The following is a 10,729-nucleotide window of genomic DNA, read 5'->3' on the forward strand; positions in this document are numbered from 1 at the left end:
AGGGCTTTGCTAATCTATAATTTTAATTAGAGAATATGTCTTCCAGTTAGGAAAAGAAGCAGGGGCAGATAATGCTTCATCTGATTTTTCTGTCAATGATTTAAGCTACCTTTGAAGGAAATGAGTACATTACAGGAGAATGAAAAAAACAGTAAGGAAATTTTCCTAATCTCCCTGCTGGGAATGAAGGAACAAATTTCTTAAATAACTGATCCAAATAAAAACCATTTTCAAATAGATCCTATTTATTATGTCCTTTTTTTTCAAGTAGAAAAGAAAATGGAGGGAAATGTGCCAATGTCTTGAACAGTGGGCTTTGAGTAATGGCGTTATGGGTAATTTTTATTTCAGTCCTTTACTCAGAATGGAACTCATGTCCATGTTTGAATTGTTCATGACCACAGATCACAGGTGCTTTTGGCATACCTCCATAGAGGACTTAAAAATATTTTCCATGTTGTGAAATCTATTTGCTAAAGAGCTATCATGGTGATTAGGAAATGAGAAATGAGACTCAGAAAGGATTAATTTCTTTGAAAGCTACATCCAGTGCAAGTGTTTATTGTTTTCTTTGCTATTGTTTTGTTTTCTTGTGTGTGTGTGTGTGTATGTGTGTGTGGTTGTGTGTGTACATGTTCAGGCCAGAGGTCAACCTTGAGTGTTACTCATCTAGACATCATCCACCTTGTTCTTTTTTTAAAGACAGAGTTTCTCTCCCATTGACTTATTGGGTTGGGTTGGCTGGCCAGCAAGCCCTAGGGATCTGCCTGTTTCTCCCTCTCCAGCATTGGTATTATAAATGTACACTACTGTGCTTGGCTTTATATATGGGCTATGAGAATAAACTCAAGACCTCATGGTTTCCCAGCAAACCCTGGACTGACTGAGCCATCTGCACAGTCCTATTTTGTCTTCTATGACAGTGTCTTGCTGTGTAGCTCAGACTGTCTTTCAGGTCATTGTGTAGCCCATGGTGGTCTCAAATCGATGATCCCATTTCTTTCCAAGTGCTGGGACTATAGGCATTGCCATCATACCTTGCCAGGGTAACAATTATTAAGAGGAATGGCACAGAGAAAAGAGGGTGATGAGGACTTGGGGAAGATGAGAAGAATCAGGAAGCAAGAGCCAAATATACCATTTCTAAAGGTGTTCAATCAAAGCCCCTAGCCTAGCACAGCTCCACAGGCAATGTGGCCTGGAGATTCCCAAGAAAAGTACAGGAATTGGTAGGGTTAGAGCTTGGGCCTTCGCCGCTCTAACAAGCTAGGCTGGACCACTCATCCTTAATAAGCCAAGAGTGAAAGAAAGAAAAAGGAGATTTATCCAATGTGGCCACATTAGGAAAAGGAACAAAGAGATCCAATGATATTCCTCCCTTTATTCTCCACACCCATCCTCAGGAGCTGTGTATGTTTAGGTAAGAGGAAACCAAACTATGTGTTTAAAAATTGTGTTCATTCCCACCAAGATGCTATCAGAACACCTTGGTTCCAGCTTGGAGTGCTGGGCTATCTCCTTTAAGAAACAGTGAGCCTAGCTTTGAGCCAAAGTTATGAAGTTGGTTGCTTTTCTCAGAGAGAAATCTTAGCTCTCGTTCTTGCTTTCCTCCAACTTGCCTCAAGGCAAGACTGTTGAGTAATCTTGTTTAGTAATTTTAGGTTCTAGAGAAATTCAGTGAACACTTATAATGAGATATGTGGATTTTACTGCTCTCTGGGAAGACACGTTTTACATTTGAATGACAAGAAACAAGATCCAGGGGCTTTAAGTGTGAGCTTGGCGAGAGAGAGAGAGAGAGAGAGAGAGAGAGAGAGAGAGAGAGAGAGAGAGAGAGAGAGAGAGATTGAGAGAGAGAGAGAGAGAGAGAGAGAGAGATTGAGAGAGAGAGAGAGAGAGAACTCCGACAAGCAGAGAAGAGTAAGTTAAAGCCAGCAAGGGGGCTGGAGAGATGGCTCAGTGGTTAAGAGCACTGACAGCTCTTCCCGAGATCCTGAGTTCAATTCCCAGCAACCACATGGTGGCTCACAACCATCTGTAATACGATTTGATGAACTCTTCTGGTGTCTCTGAAGACAGATACAGATACAGTGTACATAAAATAAATAAATATTAAAAAAAAATAAAGCCAGCAAGAAGTCTTTTTTTTTATCTTTATTAACTTGAGTATTTCTTATTTACATTTCGATTGTTATTCCCCTTCCCAGTTTCCGGGTCAACATCCCCCTAACCCCTCCCCCTCCCCTTCTATATGGGCTTCCCCTCCCCATCCTCCCCCCATTACCACCTTCCCCCCAACAGTCACGTTCACTAGGTGTTCAGTCTTGGCAGGACCAAGGACTTCCCCTTCCACTGGTGCTCTTACTAGGCTATTCATTGCTACCTATGAGGTCAGAGTCCAGGGTCAGTCCATGTATAGTCTTTAGGTAGTGGCTTAGTCCCTGGAAGCTCTGGTTGGTTGGCATTGTTGTTCATAAGGGGTCTCGAGCCCCTTCAAGCTCTTCCAGTTCTTTCTCTGATTCCTTCAACGGGGGCCTATTCTCAGTTCAGTGGTTTGCTGCTGGCATTCGCCTATGTATTTGCTGTATTCTGACTGTGTCTCTCAGGAGAGATCCTGTCGGCCTGTACTTCTTTGAGAAGTCTTCTTTTTAAATGGAAATAATTCTTTACCTCTGTTCTCAGGATTGTGATTTGATCCATTTTCCTTCATTATGATGGACTTCCTAGAGTCATCCATTCTCTTCGCCCTGCCCTTTGCTAAGAAAAGAAATATGCCCAGGGTGAAATTTTCAGACACCGTTCAGACTACTATAGAAATTAAATAGTAAATTGTTATTGCAGAAGCACGTAGGAAACCAGACAACCACTCACTGGCATTATTTACTAATGAGAAGTGAACATTAAAGTCTGAACAATCTAATATTGAGCAAATAAGGTTCTATTATTAAATGGGCCATAAGCAACCACAGTTGGATATTGAATATAGTTTTCCCTTTGGTATCTACTGGAGATTCCCTGGAGGATCAAAACTTGAAGATCCTTGAGTCTCTTACAAAAAAAAAATTCCAACATGGGCTGGCAAGATGGCTCTGAGGATAAGGGTACTTGTCAAGACCAAGGACCTGAGTTAGACTGAGGGGACGGACATGCTGGGAGGAGAACATAAACTCTTAAAGGTTGTTCTCTGACCTTCGCGTGTGTGTCAGGGCACTCACTGTACAGAGAGAGAGAGAGAGAGAGAGAGAGAGAGAGAGAGAGAGAGAGAGAGAGAGAGAGAAAGAGAGGGAGAGAGGGAGAGAGGAGAGAGAGAGGGGGAGAGAGAGAGGGAGAGGGAGGGAGAGAGGGAGGGGGAAGGGGGAGGGAGAGGGAGAGAGGGAGAGAGGGAGAGGGAGAGGGAGAGGGAGAGGGAGAGGGAGAGGGAGAGGAATAAATAAGTGTAATAAAAATTGCAGAGTATTTCATCTAACCTGAAAGTATCTCTCATGTACTTAGGTCATCTTACATACTGTGGGTTATGTATAATAAATACAATCTCATGCTATACGAGGAGGAATTTACTGTACTATTTATGGAACGACAGGAAATACATCTGCACATGTTCACGTCTTTGCTTAAACTCTTCCTCCACGGATTCATCGTTGGATCTTGTGGATGTTGAACCTGATACACAGAGCCAGGAACTCGAAGGTCGTGAGGCATTCTCAGGTATTAGACTCAGGACTGACTGGCTGCCATCTCGAGCCAGGATAGTTAAATTGCCCTTTGTTCCTTTGGCATGTGATTTTTTACAGAAGTCCTCAGAATTTAAGACAATCTACATACAATTACTCCTTAGGGTTGTATTTAATTTCATACACAGGTTAATTATTGTAATTCAGTCAATAGAATGTAAATCCCAAAAGCTTGTAGGGTTGCTAAATTATGCTCTAATAAACCCACAGCCTCTTCTGCGATTGATCTGTAATGGATAAACAATCACAGGAGGGAATGCAGCAATGTGAATTATGCATTTGGTTGCCAGCTAAGCGGGGCGGATGTATGACTCAAGCCTTAACGTTTGGCCCAGTGATTACTTCTTCTTGAATTTATCTATGCATTGGGTACAAGGTGGCAGTGCGGCCAAGACCCACTTGGTTTGGCAAGTGCTTAACCAAAGCGATGTGCTGAGGCGTCTTGTAGAGGCTGCTGAATGAGTTCAGCTGAGTGAAATCGGCATCTTTGGCTTTTAAATCCATCTTTGAATTAAATATTGAAATCAGGTTACAGTGTGCTGTGCTGTTCTGAGTGCAGTCAGTGGATACATTCCTCAAAAGGGATTGCCAAGGAATTTTCTTTGATGAAAGAATTTCCACCATTGAGAATATTAGCATTTACTTAGGATACTTTCAAATATGTCTAGAAAAACCATTCCTTTCTTCCTTGCCCTTCCTTCCTGTTCTCACCTCTTTCCTTCTCTTTTGGTTTCAGTATGGAGATGAGAGCCTTCATCTGAACTTTCAGGACTTAGAACGACACAGTGGATATAAGTGTGATGTCTCTGATGTCCTAAGGTGCAGGGTGGGCTATGTGGTCCAGAAAAAGGCTTCAGTTGTCATCATTGAATATCACTCTGGCCAAGTCTAGGACCAGGAGTTCCAGAAGATTCCACCTGTCAATCATGGGCTTTAAAACACACTGGCACTGAGATCAACCCAAGAAATGAGGTCACCCTGCTCTCAGGAAGCCTTTATTTTAAGTTAAAACAAACCAAACCAAAAGAAATCAACACTGATGTAAAGTTTAGAAGACAGTATCTATGAGAACAGCCTTCACAATTTCCCCTCTCTTTCTCTCCTCTTTTCCTTTTGTTTCTCATCAAATGAAATGCCAGGCAGTGCGAACAGACCACCCTCACTTCTCTGGCCTTCTGAATGGTGGTGGTGCTCTTTGTCCAGATGCTTAGAGCTCCCCCCACCTGACCTCAGGCACTCGGCAACGCACATGAACGGGAGCTGAGGTTTTCTGCAGTGGAACTGCCGCTGGCACAGCACTCTGACTGCTCGGATTCTATTTATTATTTCCTTGGGGGTAGAATTTATGTCCCCATGATGACACTCAATTCTAACTCTGCTCTCTCCTGGGGTTTCAGAGCGCACAGATTTTTGTTTTATAAACAGGAAGCCAATCTGCATCAGTATTAAGCAAAAGTATAGAAACAAAAGATTTGCTGATCTTCACACTGCTTTCTTGCTACCAACCAGGAGCTGAAAGATCACTGATCTTGAGCATCTGGCTTTACCTAAGGACGGATCTGTTTATTTCATCTGCCTCTCATGAGAAAGTAAAACATGTTAAATGGAAATGTTGCAGGGTGTGTGTGTGTGTGTGTGTGTGTGTGTGTGTGTGTGTGTGTGTGTGTGTGTGTGAGTTTCCTTGAAGAAGTTCAAAGACTTTCTATCGTATTATCTGCTTGGGACCCTGAATATTACCAAGTGCTGTGCACAAAGCCTCACTGGTGGTTAGATCAGCTGCCTGTTCTTGCTGTTGACTTTACTTGCCATAGGCAAGCGGCTATGCTCATGGGCAGGTGGTTTTAGTTAGACTTATCATTGCTTTGATAAAACTCCATGGCCAACAGCAACTTGGGGAGGAGAGAGTTTATTTGACTTACACTTCCACACCACCGTTCATCATCTAAGGAAGTCAGAGCAGGAACTCAAACAGGGCAGGAACCTGGAAGCAAGAGCTGATGTAGAGACAATGGAGGGGCGCTGCTTACTGGTTTGCTCCTCATGGCTTGCTCAGTCTGCTTTCTTATAGAACACAGGGCCAGCAGCACAAGGGTAGCACCACCAACCATGGGTTAGGCCCTCCCACATCAATTACTAATTAAGAAAATGCTCTGCAGGTTTGTCTGTAGCCTGATCTTGTGGGGAAATTTTCTCAATTGAGGTCATCTTCTTTTAGATGACTATAGCTTATGTCAAGCTGACACAAAAATTAGCCAGCACAGCAAGGTTAAGATTCTCTTTATCAGAGTAGTGTGACAATGTTTATTTATTTTCCCAAGGGCTGAGTCCTTTGGCATAGATTTTAAGGTAGCTAAATGGGAGATGACATAGGTTATGTTGGGTGTCATATATGGAGAAGCTGATAAGGATGAGCAGGATGGCTGCCATGACGTCAGGATCAGGGTCTTCCACAGGCACCAGAAGCTTGGTCAGTCCAAAGATCTCAAGAGGTACCAGAGCCTGCAGTCTGGGAAGACTTAAATCTTCACAGGTGCTGTGCTAAAAGATCCTTTGGCATTTTCTTTGCTCATCTGCACAGTGTCTCTGTGAAATAGAGCATTGTTGTCTTTGTACAGGTGTAGAGGAGTTAGGAATTAACTATCTGCCGGCTGGGTGAGGAATATGTATATGCAAGAAAGAAATTTTGCTCCAGTTCTTCAGTTCTTTGTTCCTGGGTGGCAACCTAAGTTATGCAGAAGAGGAAAATGCTTCAAAGGAGTTTTAGAGTAGCTGAGTTTTCAGTGTGAAGAGTGGTCACTGACGTAGCAGTTGTTACCTAATGGGGGACACGGCCCTAGGTAGGAAGGCCGTGAAGATCAGAGTAGAGGAAGCAGCCAGCTAGAAGCACTTGTGGGCTTAGGATAGGTGATAGGTGGACAGGGCTGGGGCCTAGATGGCCTTGAGAGAAAAGGGCAAACCTTAGTTAGGGAGAACTTTAGATCTAGAATTTTCAAATGCTCCAGACAACTTTCAGTCTTGCCAGAGGCCATTCAACTTCAAAGCGTGTACATACCTATTAAACTCAACTTTCAGCTTTAAGAATATTCCACTACCAAAGCGATTCTCACGTGCTTTTGGTTATTTAAAAGTTATGACAGCAACAGATATCACCCAGCATATAAAGCTCCAACTATGCGCTGGGTGCGCTACACAAGTTTTAGACACACGTGGTGCTAACTTTTCGCTGCTCTCTGTGACAAAGTACCAGGGAAAAGCAACTTAAAAGGAGAAAGGGTTAACCTGCCTCAGAAGTTCAGAGGGCTCAGTCAGGACTTGTGGGAAGGAACTGACATGATAAGGGGGATATCTGCTCACTTTGGAGAGAGAGAGAGAGAGAGAGAGAGAGAGAGAGAGAGAGAGAGAGAGAGAGAGAGGTGGTGAATTCTAGTGTCTTCAAGGGGCATGCCTTCAATAGCCTAACTATTGGGTTATATGTCACCTCCTAAAGTTCTCACCGTCCCCACAGTGCCACTAGCCACTGACAGCCTTCACCACATAGCCTTTGGAGGACATTGAGGACCCAACAATAACACATGCTTTCGTTTAATTTCTACAATAGTGACGTGACACACCCTGTCATCCTCATCTTAACAATACAGCAGTGAAAGTTGAGAGATTAAGTCACCTGCTCTGAGTCACACAGCAGGTGGTGGCTAGGACTGAGTAGGAACAGCGACTGGTCTAACAGCTCAGCTCACATGTCTTATGTAGAAAACCATGACTCCCCACTGGTTAGGTAGCGATGATAGCTCTCTTATCTTTATGCAGTCTCCTTTTCTCCCTGCTCTCTCCTTCCCCTCTCTCCCTTTATCCCTCTCTACCCTTAATCCAGGACCCAACTTTGAAAGTCCCATCTAAGTGTTTATTGAGAGAATGAATGGCTTGTTCTCTCTTCTGCTCCAGGCTCTGGAGAAAGAACTCTCGCTTTCTGATTAGTGCTAAATCTTCAAAATATCATAGAAAATAAAAATCTTCAAATTCTCATTAAGCTGCTAATGAGTTTTATTGCAGCACAAGTGAAGAGCAGTGACCATTTGGACTTGCAGCTGTCATTCTGCAATCCTCCTCATCATTATATATGGTGCTCAGTCTCACAGGAAGCCTTGGAGTCATTCCCTTTGAAGAAAATCTCCCTCGAAGCATAACTTGTTTTCAAGAAGCCAAAATTCATGCCAAGAAAATGTGCCAGGATGAATATGACATCTCCCTCCTCAGAAAACAGATGGATGACTTCCCATTCCGTAGTTGACCTGTATTTCCTCCTGGATGCTCACTGCATATTTTATTACCTCTTTGTTCCATTCACTGAGCCTGTAGAATAGGGCACCTATTTTCAAATAGTGACCTCCTTGCTCGGAAGGTGAAAGGATGTGTTGGTAACATCCCACAGCTGTTATGTGACTTCTAGATATTTCCCTGTGTTATAGCCCTAGGAAGCCAGCTTAGTCTGGAATTCTTGTGTCACGTGTCTGAACACCCACAGTGAACTGCCATCACAAAGATATACATCTCAATATTTCTGCAATCAGGAAACTGGGTGAAATAGCTTGTCACAACTAGAGAGACAACCAGCCACGGACCACTCGTAGCTTCATGTTAAGTAGTATTTGATTTAGCCCAGTTCTCATAGAACACAAGAGCTCAGTAAAAGCCTTGGGATGAGCTTGACTTTTAGGCACTGGGGTCCCTCCTTATGCTCTGCAAAGGCTCAGTGTACCACTTCAGCTCTGATTTCCTCTGCTAAAACAGTAACGATCTTTTAAAGAGCTATAAACAGGGTGACTAGTACAACACTGTGGACAGGAATGAAGGAGCCCTGGCACCATGAAGCCTGTGGTTTTGAGCTTCCTTTTCTTCCCTACTTTCATGAAGAGTTACCCATTTTGTCACCTCATGCCCACCCAAGGCATTGTATCATGCACATCATGTGACCTGACTTAGAGGCAGTAACTGATAGAGAGCTTGGACCCAGGACCCAGTTGTCTGCTTTAAACCCAAGTGTCATTGCCTTCTGGCTGTGTGGCTCTGCGTTTCTGGAGAGTACTAAAGATCAAGATCAAAAGGGCACCTCAGGGTTATCATGAGGGTTAAGTCAGTTAAGATGTGTGACTCACTTAGAGGAGACACTACCATGGTGGACGCCTGTAAGTTCATTAGTAATAGTAACAATATCAGTGGTTTATTTTAAGCAGGTGGCTTTTAGATCTGCTAAGACAGTAGATGATGATTTCAAGCAAATTCTAAGTGGGCTCAAGATGAAGTCTGGATTTGGCCACGCTCTTGCCTGTGGCTCACCGTCAGGCTTCAGTTGCTCTGGTTGTAAAATCAGAAGAAAAGGTAGGCTGTGAGATATTTCAAGCCTCAATAGCCTGTACCACTGCCCTGCATCCTGTTCTCGGCCTGACAGCATCAGTTTTAAATATACGCAGTCTCGAGAGACCCAACCGCCTGGTCAGGTGGGCACTCCTGAGGCTGCAGAGCGGAAGAGACCACCAACACTGCTCACCCCTGCCCACATCCCTGGCCCAAGAGGAAACTGTATAAGGCCTCTGGGCTCCCGTGGGGGAGGGCCCAGGAGCGGCAGGACCCCTGCCAGAGACACCGCCGGACCCTGAAGGAAACAGACCGGATAAACAGTTCTCTGCACCCAAATCCCATGGGAGGGAGAGCTAAACCTTCAGAGAGGCAGACAAGCCTGGGAAACCAGAAGAGACTGCTCCCTGCACACACATCTCGGACGCCAGAGGAAAAAGCCAAAGACCATCTGGAACCCTGGTGCACTGAAGCTCCCGGAAGGGGCGGCACAGGTCTTCCTGGTTGCTGCCGCTGCAGAGAGCCCCTGGGCAGCACCCCACGAGCAAACCTGAGCCTCGGGACCACAGGTAAGACCAAATTTTCTGCTGCAAGAAAGCTGCCTGGTGAACTCAAGACACAGGCCCACAGGAACAGCTGAAGACCTGTAGAGAGGAAAAACTACACGCCCGAAAGCAGAACACTCTGTCCCCATAACTGACTGAAAGAGAGGAAAACAGGTCTACAGCACTCCTGACACACAGGCTTATAGGACAGTCTAGCCACTGTCAGAAATAGCAGAACAAAGTAACACTAGAGATAATCTGATGGCGAGAGGCAAGCGCAGGAACCCAAGCAACAGAAACCAAGACTACATGCCATCATCGGAGCCCAATTCTCCCACCAAAACAAACATGGAATATCCAAACACACCAGAAAAGCAAGATCTAGTTTCAAAATCATATTTGATCATGATGCTGGAGGACTTCAAGAAAGACATGAACACACTTAGGGAAGCACAGGAAAACATTAATAAACAAGTAAAAGCCTACAGAGAGGAATCGCAAAAATCCCTGAAAGAATTCCAGGAAAACACAATCAAACAGTTGAAGGAATTAAAAATGGAAATAGAAGCAATCAAGAAAGAACACATGGAAACAACCCTGGATATAGAAAACCAAAAGAAGAGACAAGGAGCTGTAGATACAAGCTTCACCAACAGAATACAAGAGATGGAAGAGAGAATCTCAGGAGCAGAAGATTCCATAGAAATCATTGACTCAACTGTCAAAGATAATGTAAAGCGGAAAAAGCTACTGGTCCAAAACATACAGGAAATCCAGGACTCAATGAGAAGATCAAACCTAAGGATAATAGGTATAGAAGAGAGTGAAGACTCCCAGCTCAAAGGACCAGTAAATATCTTCAACAAAATCATAGAAGAAAACTTCCCTAACCTAAAAAAAGAGATACCCATAGACATACAAGAAGCCTACAGAACTCCAAATAGATTGGACCAGAAAAGAAACACCTCCCGTCACATAATTGTCAAAACACCAAACGCACAAAATAAAGAAAGAATATTAAAAGCAGTAAGGGGAAAAAGGTCAAGTAACATATAAAGGGAGACCTATCAGAATCACACCAGACTTCTCGCCAGAAACTAT

This window comes from Rattus norvegicus, chromosome 15 (assembly GCF_036323735.1).
Source record: "Rattus norvegicus strain BN/NHsdMcwi chromosome 15, GRCr8, whole genome shotgun sequence".
Taxonomy (NCBI): Eukaryota; Metazoa; Chordata; class Mammalia; order Rodentia; family Muridae; genus Rattus; species Rattus norvegicus.